Genomic DNA, 15460 nt, shown 5'->3' with positions numbered 1-15460 from the left:
TGTAAGAGAGGGTGTGAGTATATAAGGTTACTAAGCATGAGTATATATAACACTGAAAGCTAATATCCGCTCTGATAACACATATGGCCCACCCTGAGGGATCTTCTCTTTTCCTAGCTTGTTCCTCGTCATTAGAGAAGGGGAAGAAAGGAAAAATCAGAGGCATAAATTCTTCCAAGGGTAAATCAGAGAGAACTTTCAATCAAATTAGTCGATAATTGCACACCCTAAGAGCAACTGCAGTGGTGCGAATATAACCAAAGACCAAAGAGGGAAAAAAAGACCAAATTTTGGGTTTGGTCTGGTGTGTGACACTGCGGTGGAAAAACTAAATTTGGTCAGACGTACATTATACGTTCGCCTGGTGTGGGGCGTGGACTATAGCAACGCCTGGTGTGGGACGGGGACTATACGTTCGCCCGGTGCAGAAAGATTCAAAAAAAAAAATAAATAAATAAATAAAATAAATGGGGCGGAGGTATTAAGCCCGCCCCATACATTTGAAAGTTTTAAAGAGTGGGGCGGAGGTGTAAACCACGCCCCACACAAAAGACAAAAAAAACAGGCGTGCACTATACGTTCGTCTGGTGTGGGGCGTGGACTATACGTCCGTCTGGGGTGGGACGTGGACTATACATCCGCCTGGTGATGAGGCGTGGACTATATAAACGCCCGACTATATTTGGGTTTGGTCTTGATCGCCGACCAAATTTGGTCTGGGTTTTAGTCTTTGATCAAATTTTGATCGATGGTCCATCCCACTACGCCTATCCACTGGACCAAATATTTGGGTTTAGTCGTCCATTGTGGACGCTCTAAATTATTTTCCATCAAACCACAATTGTTCAAATTCCAAAAATTAGAAATTATTCTTTAAATTTATATATTATCAATATATCTAGAAAATAATGAATTATTACGTTATGGATTATGCAATATATAATATTTTTTTAAGACAATAGGATTGGGTTGTCCCAAACTTATTAATTTATAGAAATTTTGCTGTAGTTGTTTTTAGAATTAGGAATTCTCACATTCCCGCAGCACCATAATGCCTGCTCTAGTGAAATTCAGTACTCCAATATGCCCATAGAGCGACCGATCGAATAGATTCACTTTTCATTCATTTCCGTTGGATGAAGCAAACCTTGACTACTTAAATTTAAATATTTTAGAACAATACTTGTTTGCTATTACTGGTAGTTGAAAAATCATGCGCACTCTATAGGAATCTGCCTAACAATGTTAAAATCATGTCTAATGGGACACTTATCTTTTCAGTGTCACTGTAAGTTCGTTTTGGCATTTTCACTAAAAGGAATCTACGGCGACAGTTGTCTCTCTCTAAAACAGTCCTCTCATTCGGTCGTTTTTTACCATGTGAATTTTTTCTTTTTTCCTTTTCTTGATAATCAAATCATAAATATTTCATTCCATAAAAAAAAAACGTTTACACGATGGTTTTTAAGAAAAACAAGTACATCAAAAAGAAAGAAACAAATACAAGTAAGATGCAACAAGAGAATAAATCGCGAATAGAAGAGCGATCTACAACAACGGCAACACCCAAATTTTGTATATAGAGATTGGAAAATGGATGGTATTCGAAATTATAATTCGACCATTTTGATATGTTTTCTTCTTTGAAAAGAGATGCTCCTATGAGAGAGGAGTAATTTGCCCAAAAATTCTTCAGGTGTAACGAGTAACCCGGAAAACCAAGATCTATTTTTCTGATGAAGAACTTGATCTTGACCACGTTGAATCGCCGATGTACTTATATCCAAGATAACGAATCACGAACAAATCCAAGGAAAGAAACGCTATGAAAGTACAGATAGAATCGCCCTAATAGCGAAAATAAAATCGCTCTAATAGTGAAGAAAAAATCGCTCTAATAGCGAAGAAATTTATTAATCGACTTATAAATCAGGATTAACTACTAAAACAAGAAATCTTTGCTCAGATCCGATTCCTAAAGGACTAGATCTGAGCAAAGAAGGAAAATATGAAAAGGTGTTTTCTAATAAGGTTTTGAGAGAAGGAGAGAGAAGAGAAGAAAGGAGAAATTTTCTTTTTTTAACAAAGAAGATAAGCTGCTTTAAAAAAAAAAAAGGATAAGCAGTCGGTTCAAATGCTTAGTGTGTTTGGATACAAATTTATTTCTGGTTTCTGCTTTTCCAGAAGTAGAAGTCAGAAGCAGAAGTCAGAAGCAAAACTATTTTGCTTCACAAAAAACTGATTTTTCTGCTTTTAGAAATCGTTCTGAAAAGTTATTGCTAAACTGACTTCTGACTTTTTAACTTCCAGAAGTCAAAAGGTACTTTTGAGTGTACATCCAAACAGCCTATTTAGTATTACTTATTTTCTGTTTCAAAGTAGCTTGGATGAGCTCATTTCATGGATGTTTACAGACGAGTAAGTTCTTTGGTTTTTAAAACTTTCTATTATTGTTGAATTTGAATTATTGATTGTTTAGGTGGTGTAAGTGTAGCACTTGAATTAGAGCTTTCTGCATGTAGTTATTGCTTGGAGGTGGACTTGTTCTTGTTTCATTTTCTATCACTTTCGTGTGACATAACACTATTAGACGCATTTTCTATTAAATATGGATGGATGTTGTATTTTTTTATAGTGGAAATATCTGAGGAACTTCCTCTTTCTTCCAAAAACCCACCATTAAGATCGTATATATGTGTAGCCCAAAAAATGAGATCTACAGTTAAGATTAGGATTGTCAATGGGTACCCATTACCCGGAACCGGAACCGGATCCGGTAGATTTAGGTCCGGTTCCGGGTCCTAAAGTTGGACCCATTAGCTACTTGAGACCCGACGGGTAATTACCCGATTGGACCCGAATCTAAACGGGTCCAAACGGGTAATACCCGTTGGGTACCCGCGGGTATCGGGTACCCGTTTATTCATACTTTTATTCATGTTTTTAGCAAAATTATAAGTATTTTTTCTAGTTTTAGCTTTGATATTTTACTCATTTAAATTTTTTCTCTTACATTTAATCTTTATTTAGTACATTCATAAGAAATAATAATATTTTTTTATAAAAAATACTTAAATCCAAGCTAAAAAGAAAAATATATTAAGTTTTTGAGATTTTTTAAATAGTTTTTTTAGACCCAACGGGTACCCGGAACCGACGGGTACCCGGGTATTTAAACGGGTCCGGTTCTGGGTCCACAAATTTATGAACCGGACCCGGAACCGTTAGGAACCGGACCCGACCTTTATAAGTAGGGTCTGGGTCCGGGTCTAGTGATACCCGGGAGGACCCGGACCCGTTGACACCCCTAGTTAAGATTAGTAGTTTTAAATTAGATTCACATTTTCACATTTTTTAAAAGACTAAACTACCCTTTATCTAAAGTATTATTAAAAAAAGATAAAAACAAATTCCATAAATACTTTCGATCTTTAATTACCATCCACTATTTCCGACTTAACTACTTTACATATATATTTGGAAATGAAAATATTTTGTGCCTTAAATTAGGAGATCTGTATAGGATTGGTCAGTGCCCAAACGGACTAATCTATTCAGAGATCGTATATATCCTTATTCCGTGTTTTAGCTACACGACTCCATTGTCATTGTCATTGTTAGTCTCTACTCTTAATCTCCCTCGTAAATTATCAAGGATTTCAAATGTTCACTCTTGTTATCATGCTTTGGTAGAAAGCTTTCTTTTTGTCATTCTACACCGACTTATAGTGATTAATTAGGTAGTTCTCCATTTGTCGTAACCTGTTTTGAATAATTGGTTTTAATCAACAACTTAAACTTCGACATTGATTGTAATTAGTGATCATATTAGATTTGATTTTTGACCTTTTTTTTTTCTTTTTCTGTGAACTCTGAGATCAAATCGAAAATGAAGAAATAACTAATTAAGAAGTTAAAGACGGGATTTGCTATGAAAAATCAATTGAATCATATAACGATATGAGAATGACGGCACCAGTTTCGAGTGATTAGGTTGTTGGTGCTGTACACTCGCTAACTGTGATAAGTTTATGTGATAATTGAAGTTTATTATCGTATTGTGAAAAATTGTGTTATCATCTCAGTGATAAGTGCAATTATCATTCAAACGTGATAGTGATGGTTTTCATTACGTTGTGATTAGCTAGTATATTTTGCAAGATGCTTTTTCATGAGTGAACTGAATTTCCACACCTATGTATTACATTTGCCAGGTAATGAAGGCTAGTTGTGAAGCCATTATATACTTTGAAAGTGGTTTCTCGTCATGAATTTGCATATTAATTTTAAAGTCCAACATTAGTTTTCACAACTGCTCATTACGGCAAGATCCTAAAACGTTTATAGAGTTACTGCTTTTGCTATTTTAGCTTGAAAGATTGGATCAACTAAACCTTTGTGAGTCCACAAATACAACTATATATCCTTTTGCAGTTTGCTAAGCATAATACAAGATCAGCGTACATTGTTTTTGAGATCAGACAAACAAATGACCCTTGCAAATGGTACTCTCGGCTTGATGATAACTTCCTTGAGGAGAAGTATTTTTCCAGGATAGAATATATATTAAAATCATAATAATATTTCTTGTGTTTACAACCAAAGTAAATGGAGATAATCTCCCAAAGGTAAATAAGGTAAGAGGATAACATAAAGTCTATTACACCCCCTTAGTCTGAGCTGGAGAGGAACAAACGCTAAGACTAGAACGAAAACGAACAAATAACTGTCGAGGAAGCCCCTTGGTAAAGATGTCAGCATATTGGTTCTCAGAGGGGACGTGTAAGACTTGAATGGCACCAATACGAACTCGTTCACGAACAAAATGTTTATCAATCTCCACATGTTTGGTGCGTTGATGTTGAACAGGATCTCCAGACATATATATCGCACTTATATTGTCACAGTAAACAATAGTAGCACATCGTAGAGGTAGATGGAGCTCTAGAAGAAAATTGTGAAGCCATGTTGTTTCAGCAACCGCATTTGTTACTCCCCGGTATTCAGCTTCAGCACTGGATCGAGAGACTGTTGCTTGATGCTTGGAGGACCAGAAGATGAGATTGCCACCAAGAAAGACACAAAAATCAGATGTCGATCGTCGAGAATCGGGACAACCCGCCCAGTCAGCATCAGAGTATGCAGTTAATCCAGAGATAGAGGAGACCGAGAGAAACAGTCTGTGGTTGATGGTGCCTTGAAGATAGCGAAGGATTCGCTTGAGGGCATGCATGTGAGGCTCACGGAGATCATGCATAAATAGATATACCTGCTGAACAGCGTATGCAATATCTAGCCGAGTAAAGATAAGGTACTGAAGAGCACCCGCTAGTCTTCTGTATAGAGTGGGATCCGAAATTTCCGGGCCAGAGGTAACACTGAGTTTGGAATCTGTGTCGACCGGAGTAGCCACTGAATTACATTTTTTCATGGAGGCACGCGCGATGATATCCTGTGCATATAATGACTGAGACAAAAATAATCCTGAGGATGAACGAGTAACAGTGATGCCCATAAAATGATGTAGTGGACCAAGGTCAGACATAGCAAACTCTCTCTTCATCAACTCAATGAAGCGGCATAGGAGAGCATCAATAGAGGCAGTCAAAATAATGTCATCAACATGTAAAAGTAAGTATGCCGTTTCGGATCCTGATTGATAGACAAAAAGTGAGGGATCACATACACTACCACGGAAACCACAACATGTGATAAACTTGGAAAATCTCTGAAACGACGCCCTCGGAGCCTGCTTGAGTCCATAGAGAGATCTACGTAATCTACATACGTAATCAGGGTGAGCAGGGTCAACAAATCCTGGAGGCTGATGCATATAGACTGTCTCGGTTAGATCACCATGAAGAAAAGCGTTCTTGACATCTAGTTGATGTATGGGACAAGATCGTGATGTAGCAATAATGAAAACAGTACGAATAGTAGCAGGTTTAACAACCGGACTAAACGTTTCAAAACAGTCAACTCCAACTTGTTGAGATTTGTCATTGGCAACAAGATGAGCCTTGTGACGATGTAGGGATCCATCAACATTATATTTATGACGAAACAACCACATGGAACAAATAAAATGAGCATCACGTGGTCGTGGAACAAGTACCCAAGTATTAGTTTTCAACATAGCATTGTACTATTCTTTCACGGCAGCATTCCAGTTTATGTCCCTAAGAGCATACAAGTGAGAACGAGGAAGATGAGAGATATGTCGTAAGGTTTGGACATGAAGATTAAGACGATTTATAGGGCGGAAAATTCCACGAGAGGCACGAGTGATAGGTCGAGTAGGAGTTGTAGGTATGATGAGAGTAGGAGTTGGAGCGGAGGAAGTGGGAAGTTGATATGTAGTAGAAGTAGGAGGTGGTAACACAACACTGTGTTGTGATGTGTCGGGAGTGATAGTGGAATCAGGGGACATTTTAGTGGAGAAAGAAGGACGGGGATGGTGTGTTGTAGAGTGGACGGTGGAATTAGGAGGTGGCAGTAGGTTTATTTGCTGCGAAGTAGTGGGAGCAGAATTCTGTAGAGATCCCGAGGGAGTGGGACGGTTTGGTGTAGAGGGGATAGTGGAAGTAGGAGGTGGCAGCGTATTTTTGGGCTGGAAAGTGGACGGTGCACTGGAAGAGGGAGTTGGATAAGCTATAGTGGGAATAGTGGACGGTGCGGTGGGAGAGGAAGTTGAAAAGTATATAGTGGGGACAGTAGGGAAGGTGCTAAGGCGCCGGTGGGGTGGAGTGTAGACATGTGGAGTAGTTGAGGAAGTGTTGACTGTAGAATTAATAGGGGGAGAACTGTAGGAAATGTAGTAGGAATTAAAGGGAGAAGAAGAAGAGGAATCATTATCAGAAGAGTGTGTTGGAGGATCAGTGAAAGGGAATACTTTCTCGTCAAAAGTTACATGACCGGAAATGATGATTTTGTTTGTGGCAAGATCAAGGCAGCGGTAACCATGGTGGTTGGGAGGAAAACCAAGGAAGACACATTTGGTGGAGCGGGGGAGAAGTTTATGAGGAGTTGTGGAAGAGAGATTTGGATAGCAAAGACAACCAAAAGTACGAAGATGGTCATATGTTGGTTGGCGTTGATAGAGAATAGACACAGGAGAAGAAAATTTTAGGATTTTTGTGGGAAGAATATTATGAAGATAAACAGCCATAAGGAGAGAATAAACGCAAAATTTTGGTGGAATGGAAGCATGAGACATAAGGGTGCGGGTGATATCATTGACACGACGTATCATACGTTCAGCCTTGCCATTTTGAGAGAAAGTTTTGGGGCAAGAGAAGAGAAAAACTAGACCATTAGTACGAGCAAAATTGTGAAAAGAAAAGTTGTCAAATTCACGTCCAATGTCGCATTGAAAACTTTTAATTTTACGCTCAAATTGTGTTTGAACAAGAGATCGAAATTCCAAAATTTTTTCATAGATTTGGGATTTAAATTTTAGAGGATAAACCCAAAGATAATTGGTGAAATCATCCAGCAAGATAAGATAATAACGAAAACCGGTATCAACATGTAGTGGAGAGGTCCATAAATTACTGTGAATGATATCAAATGGAGCAAAAGTATTGGAACTTGATTCATAAAAGGGTAATCGAACATGTTTACTAACTTGACATGAATGACAAAGTTTAGAATGTTGATTCTTATTACAATGAATAGAATTATTGGTACGAAGAACATCTAAAACAGCCTTGCCGAGGTGACCAAGGCGGCGCACAGCAGAGTTTGCGATAGGGTAGAGCTCCCCGGAACTATTGCACCGAAGGATAATCTTCTTCGAACTAAGATCTTTCACAGAGAAACCATACGGATCAAACTCAACAGACACACGATTATCAGTGGTGAACTTACGAACGGAAACTAAGTTTTTGATAATATCGGGAACAACAAGAGTGTTTTTGAGTTCAAGGGTGCGAGAAGGGAGGTTTATGAGCTTGGTACCACTAGTAGTAACTGGAATGCTATTGTCATTTCCAACTAAGATAGAACGTACAATACTAGAATTGGAAACGTTATGTAAAGTACCTGAATCAGCAGTGAGATGCGAGGTAGCACCAGTATCCATGTAGAAAGCATCATCGGGTTGCTGTAGATGCATAAAACTATATGCCTCAGCAATGTCTGTGAGCTGCAGTAGTTCCGTCGCCATTGATTTTAATGGTTTAGAGAAATAGGATCGTAGGGGGGGCTGATACCATCTCGGCTTGATGATAACTTCCTTGAGGAGAAGTATTCTCCCACGATATAATATACATTAAAATCATAATAATATCCCTTGTGTTTACAACCAAAGTAAATGGAGATAATCTACCAAAGATAAATAAGGTAAGAGGATAATATAAAGTCTACTAGATACATTCCCAACATTGTCAAACAGTGTAATTCGGGACAAACAAAAAACTTTTATAAATCGCCTAATCGGAAATTATCACCAAATATGCATCCGATGATAACATTAATTATCACAACTATGTAAACGAAAACCACAATTATCACATAATAAATCAACGAAAAATACATTTATCACAATAGTTGATATGTTAGTTACATGTTTACCAAAGAATTGTCCATAGTCATGACCATGACATAAACGAAAAAATATGAAAAATTTAACCATAAAAAATTGAGGATACTTTTAACTATCACATGTTTACCAAAGAAGAAAAGGAATCCAAAGAAGAAAACAAATTATCACCAAAAATGATGGGAAACCAAAAATTGATAACAGAAATTATCACCAAATATGATCAGAAACGAAAAATTGATAACATACATAAACGCAATACAAACAATCATGTATGATTCGAACTAACTGACTCATACAGAACCCATTAAATCAATCAAAACATGCATGAATAATCGAGTCGAAAAAGCCCAGGCCGGCCGTTTTGAAGCTATCAGTACAATATGGTAGCATAAATGAGTGACTAAGAAAGTAAGCTATGAAGAAGGTGATGGTTCTGTTTGTTATAAGAATGTACCAGGGTGAAAATACAAGAGCTTTGGGATCATGTATCTTGAAGAAAGAAGAACAAATGGTAAAAGATGTCCGGGCGTGATAAAACGGAAGATGACGGGGCGAGATAATTTTTGTAAGCTTGATTGTTAGGATTTTCCTACATTTTTGGATCTTGATTTTGGTTAGTTTTGTCGAATTTATGGTTTTGACTGTTTTCACGGCTGACCAAATAAGGATATAATTAGATATCGGAAAATAAAAATATCATAAAAATAAAGTTGAAGGTTAGTTTTGTAAACGTAGTAGTCCTCAAACTAATTATGGATTTCACATATACAATATAAGAAAAAATTAGAATGGGCTAGAGATATTTTTCCCTGTATTAATTATGCGTGATGTACACAAATTGATCGTATGGATGTTGTTGTTTCCTTTTCTATTCCCACTTTTGTAAAGAGTCAGCCCTTATATGTCAGCCCGATTGAGTAAATTATAACCAAAAAATGCATGGAATCTCTTGAAACATCACAAATCTAAACAATGCAAAGTTCAATTGAGTAGGTTACTAAACCAGAAAACGAAAGACTAACTTAAGAAAAATAAAAGGTACCTTCCAATATCTCGAAATATCCCACCGAAACCAAAATGAAACCAAGTTAATTAGATGAATTGAAAATAGACAGAAAGCGAGTTACCGATAGTAAATATAGGGAAATGAGGTTAGACTTTAGAGGACTTACCAACGGCAGCAGCGGCAGTCTTGTTATTTTCTTTTGGTTAGAGTTGATGAGAAATAAGAATCACACGTTTCCACCTTATATATTCCCTCCGTTTCAAAGTAATAGGTTGTTTATGTACAACTTTACCCATAAACAATATATTATTTTGAAACAGAGAGAATATATACTAGTGAGACATGGGTATTGTCTTTTTATCGTTTGTAATAATCAAATATAGGCAATGGTATTATGACGGTGGTATTAATTGAGACTATGTGTTATTGTTTTTATGTATAGTCAAATAATAAGGGTTTTGTATGTGTATTGTATTATTATTTTTAACGCGTTTTACACTTTTTCTACTTTAGACCATATTGTGTTGTGCCAATTACTACGTTTTGTTGTGTCGATGTGCCTATTAGTCTAACCCAACACAACAAGCTAAGCTAATTATTGTGCCGTGTTTCCGGATCACGTGTTATGTTGTGGTTAAACTTTTACGTGTTATGTTGTGCTATAAACGCGCTGGCGTGACCCAATTTATAAAAATGGTGTCCCAAATATTGAACCCGGGAATCCAAAAAAAGTATGCCAAAACCATCAGTCATGAATAGTTGAAGCTTCCAAAATTATAGTTGGTTTTAGATAATGGCCCTTAAATTGGCCTTCCCATTCAACCAGATATGCATGCCACGTCCAGTGCATGCAGTCAAGACTACCTAACGTTCCTGGAAAACCCCTCACGGTATTTTCTGCAATTATTCTTTGAACATCTTCCTGAGTAGGCTTTCTTAAAAGGTTGGACCAAAATGCTCGACGACTATTGTTTCGTAAAACAATTTGAGATACATAAAGGTGGTTTTTTTTCCAATATGGATGTAATCATCCGTGGAATCCGCGGGTACCCCGTAATATGGTATACGGAGGGTCGCAGTGACCTTTTGTTCGGGACTAAAGCCTCGTACATGTAGTGCATCATACTGATAATTAAATAAAGATTGTACTTGACAAATCTCGTTAATAATCCTTTACGTCAAGTTGCGGCCCATGCGGAATCGTCAATGAAAATCCTCAACGGAATAGACACAATCATGATTAAAATAATCATGCATCATCTTTTCGTGGTAAAAATGTCGATCTCGCTACGTCCATCTTCTAGTCGCAACTTGATATGATCCCGGTTTGTAATTGCAACATAAAATTTCGCCTCCTTCTATCTTTAACTGCATCTTCATCCATTTGACGCAAAAACTCCATACACGTTTCTCCCTCTTATTCATACAACATTTCATGCATCTCCATATCTTCCTCAGAAGAATCAAATCATGATTCATTGTTGAAAATCGAAAGCAATTGAAATTAAGAAAAGATTGATCGGATGAAAGATTGTTGTGAATTTGTGACACCAAACTCGAGTTGTATTTATGAAGGTAGAAACTAGCCATTATAGTGACCGTTTAAAATTAGCCATTGGCGGTCATGGTTCACACACCAGCGTTTCTTCTATGCACGTCAGTGTTTGTCCTTCAAACACCAGCAGCAATACTTCGTCCTGGCGCTTGACGGTTAACCTCCCACCTCTTTTTCATAGTGCATAATCACGTTTGACCATCCATGTGGCTCAACAAAAAAAAATTTGTTTTCTACATTGCCCTTAGGTCCAGAATATATGTACCTCTCAACTCTCTCTGTCTCTCTCTCATTTCTCTCCCTTGGTACTTGCCAGTTTTCCTTGTAAATCAAACAAACTAGCTAGTCTTCTATATAAGAAATTAACATGCTTAGTATACACTATTGATAAGTCTATTTCTAATTGAATAACATTTTTGTTTTACTTGTTTGTTCTTGCAAATGGTCAAATTTGGACATCCACCGACCTTTAATTTAAGGTTATGAATGCTGGTTGCATTGCATGTTCAAAATCTTGTGGATAAACATATTATGAACTACACATAATTTTCTTTGGATTTTGCATGGTATTTGGTGGTCATATTCATACTCATATTTTGGTGAAAATTGATTCTCTAGTAGTTGCTGAATACAGTGACATCTTGTCTATTTCTTTGGATGATTACAAACATTTCGCTATATGCAGGTATGACATTTAAATTAGGAGGGTGCTGAAAACGTATTAATAGAAGGCGAAGAAAATAAATGGAAGAAGACAAAATGCTAGAGTGCAAGGAATAATTCAACATTTTGTTACGTTCCTTATTTTCTTGATATCGAACTGTTCTCTGTGAATCAAATAAATATATATATATATAAGCATGTGTATATTAATAAAGGAACCAAATTGTGATTACACGAGGGAATGTAATTTTCATATAGTCACTTAATAGAATCTGATTAAGAAAAGGAGGGTTTGCTTGATCTCAAATCGTTGTCGAGTAATTTCCTTGTTCGTTCCTATCTGTTGTGAAGTTTGCTATACCGTCAACTGCTTGGTTTTCTTTTTTTATAATTGTGTTGAATGTTGTAGGAAGGTATTTGGCACATTCTTTGTTTGATTTCTGCAATCATTTGTGATATATAACAAGGAGCTTCCGCTGGTGTTTTGATGAAGCGCATGATATTCTCAAAGTCCGTTTCAAATATCACCCGTGGTCATTGTCTTTGCGTCGTTGTTCTGGTTGCTATTATAGTTGTCCATGTCTCTATCGTCAGCCCAGTAGTTAAACCTAGAGGTTGTGCAAGAGCCATTATGGTTTGTGCGTTCGATTCCCTGCAAATGAATCCCGCTCCTTCCATACCTGGATGGCCTCTAGCAGCTTCATTTGTGTTTTATTTTTATCCAACCCGAATCTGGAGTAGACCATCTAACTTGAATGATTGTAGTTGTTCTTGTGATGGTGGTTGCAATTCTGGGTGTTGGATCTCCAAGTAGCAGTGGTGGGGAAATCTTTCTTGCCCATTCAAATTCTTGTTGTTGTACTAGAGCTGTCCTCAGGGTGTGTTCATGATGCGATTGGGATTGGTTGAAGACAAGTTCATTTATGGTTGTCCATAACGACCAGAAAAGAAAACAGAAAGATGTGATGGAAGGAATATTGGCAGAAGCTTGCAGTAGATGCAATATGGTTGTTTGAGGATTTATGAAATGCATGAAATGTCCCCAAGTTGCTCTTGTGTGTCAAACTTCTTCTTCACCATCTTAGGATGAAACTTCTTCTTCACCATTAACCCAGTTCACTGTTCGCATTCTCAAATTGAAATATGTGTGTTGATATTTTTAATGTTAATTGTAGTGTTGAAGGTAAATTTTGTTTTTCTATGTGATTCAATTTAATGTCGCATTTTTATTGAGTTTACAATAATAGCATGAAAGCAAGATGAACGGATGGCAAATTCTGGTAACAAACTTTGACGACAATTACAATTATACAGTAGAATAAGCTACGACATAAAACACGATTATTTGATAAATCAAATAAATAGTACTATTAGGTTGTCCGAGGTCGAAGTAGTATCGGAAGCCCTTTAGCCGGCGAAGGAAAGGGGCTGACTTTTAATTTTTCATCACCAGGAATCTGCTTCTCCCATTCGTACTTTCGTACAACATGGTGCATGAAAATGAGCATTTGTACTCTAGCGTACTCTCTTCCAAGACACATTCCAGGTCCTTCTCCAAACGCTACAAATGTGTATGGAGCAGGCCCTGCTCCTTGGAATCTAGATGGATCAAACATTTCAGGATCTGGAAAATATTCTGGATTCTTCTGTGTCGAAATTGCACTCCAATATAACTGCGTACCAAATTATACAGACAAATAAATTCAATTGAAGTCCTAATTCTTTGGAAATATAAATAGATTTTGAACTAATAAATGGGTTATTGGTTACCTTCCATCCTTTTGGAATGAAATATCCTGCATAGGTGAAGTCAGCCAATGCCTCGGTGAAAGCCCCTTGGAGCGGTGGTGCAAGTCGCAATACCTCACAAACTACATTCCATGAGTATCATTTTTGTACGTCATCTAAATTTAGTAACTCTCCTGTTGCTTTCGCATTTGCGATCTCGTTCTGCTCTGTTATATAGAAACCAAATTAGAAACACATGAGAAAAGACATAAGTAAATGAATGAAATTTATGTGAATACTTACCCCGTAAGACCTCATGGAGAACATGTGGAAGCTCGGCAAGATACTTCATAAGGACTGTAATAACAGTACTTTGGGTGTGATATCCAGCAATGATTACCGGAAGTACCAAGTCCGCAAGATACTTTGCATGAATGAATGTCTTTGTTTTCTTATTGTTGTTTTCAATATCAGCACCGATGCCTTCTACATGTTTAGTATCATCATTTGCTTTGCAAAATAAAATCATCTGCGACAGCAAATCTTGTGCTGGTAGAACTGAAGACGACGGTGATAATTCATTCATCTTCTGTAGCTCATCCTCATTAAAAAGATGCATCTCATCCATCCTCTGCTTAATTATTTTTGCAAATTCTTTTCGAATAATTTTTGAAGCTTTGATGCCCCGATTTAATGGTGTCCCGGGTAAATTAATGGGTAGAGTTAAGATTCCATCGCTCACCACATTAAAGAGCTTGAGTAACTCACCAACACGAGTTTCATCACTGATGCTCAAGAACAACAAACATGCTGATGAGAAAGTGTAAATCTGGCTTAAAGGATACACAACAACTTCCGTTTTGCCGTCCCAGTGAGTTTTGAGATGAATCCAACACGCCGACGACGTACCTCCGGAGCATATCTAGTTTCATAATCAATGACACCTTATTACGGAGGTTCCTAGATACTCGTTGTGCCGCGGGTGAGGCTTGATCTTCTACCATTTCTAAAATCTTACGAACCGATTTAGGCCACCAAGTCTTTACGAGTTTGTATTCGTTTGAGAAGAAGAATTTGTTACCAGCAGCACCACCGAAGACAGTCACAGTTTCTCCATATAATGAAGTCTTGAAGACTTCTGAAGAGTATTTTCGAATCCTATCCTGAAAGAATTGCTCTGGAATCCCTTTGAGATTTTTCCGAAGGAAATCCACATTTTCTCTTATGATTTGCGCCCAACCTGCAGTTCCAGGTGGCTCAACAGCTGTTACTCCGTCATGTCGATTTTCCTCCTTCTTCGTACGTATCTTCAATAACAAATCATCCGTTTTGCTGTTTCAATTGGGTAAGAATGTGCTAAACATCAAATGGAATCTTATCATGATCAAGGCACCTATATATACTGGAGCACGCACGAGCCGTAGAGGCAATGGGGTCGATAATAACTACTACCTCCGTTTCTGGAAAGGGGATGTTATCATTTTTTTCATTTTAACAAAAGAATAGGTTATAGGTCAAACTCAAAAAATGAAAGCAAGTTTTCCAAACCGGGGGAGTAAGTTTTTTTGGTCAGTGATAATTCTAATCACGCATATATGTTAGTTATTGTACAGAGTAACAACTGGTCTGATGTATTTTTAATTGCGATATAACTCCATCAATTCGATCTAAACAGATCAATTGTGGTTTCAAGTGGTTCAAATTATAAAAAAAAAGAAAGAAAAAAAAAAGCAACTTGATGTAAAACAAAATTACACCAAAATTATTTAGGAGCACTTATAACCGTTCATTACCAATAACGCTACACAGTATACAAGGATTTTAGTTAAAAAGATCGAATACAATGGAAATTTTAGTTGGCCCCCCATAGCGGAAGGTCATCTTTGGAGGAGGTATGCTTCATTTGGTCACAGATTCTAGAGCAGAAGTCCTCTTTTTAGTTGTGAGTTGCTCATGATCAAAG

General features: G+C 37.3%; 1 pseudogene; it reads right to left on the bottom strand.

The window, feature by feature from the left end:
- Positions 1–13139: 13139 nt before the first annotated feature.
- Positions 13140–14978, bottom strand: LOC113323944 (annotated as a pseudogene).
- Between the last annotated feature and the right edge of the window lie 482 nt (positions 14979–15460).

This window comes from Papaver somniferum, chromosome 11 (genome assembly GCF_003573695.1).
Source record: "Papaver somniferum cultivar HN1 chromosome 11, ASM357369v1, whole genome shotgun sequence".
NCBI classification, from domain to species: Eukaryota; Viridiplantae; Streptophyta; class Magnoliopsida; order Ranunculales; family Papaveraceae; genus Papaver; species Papaver somniferum.
The sequence above is the reverse complement of the archived record's forward strand: the minus strand, read 5'-3'. Positions and strand labels throughout refer to the sequence as shown.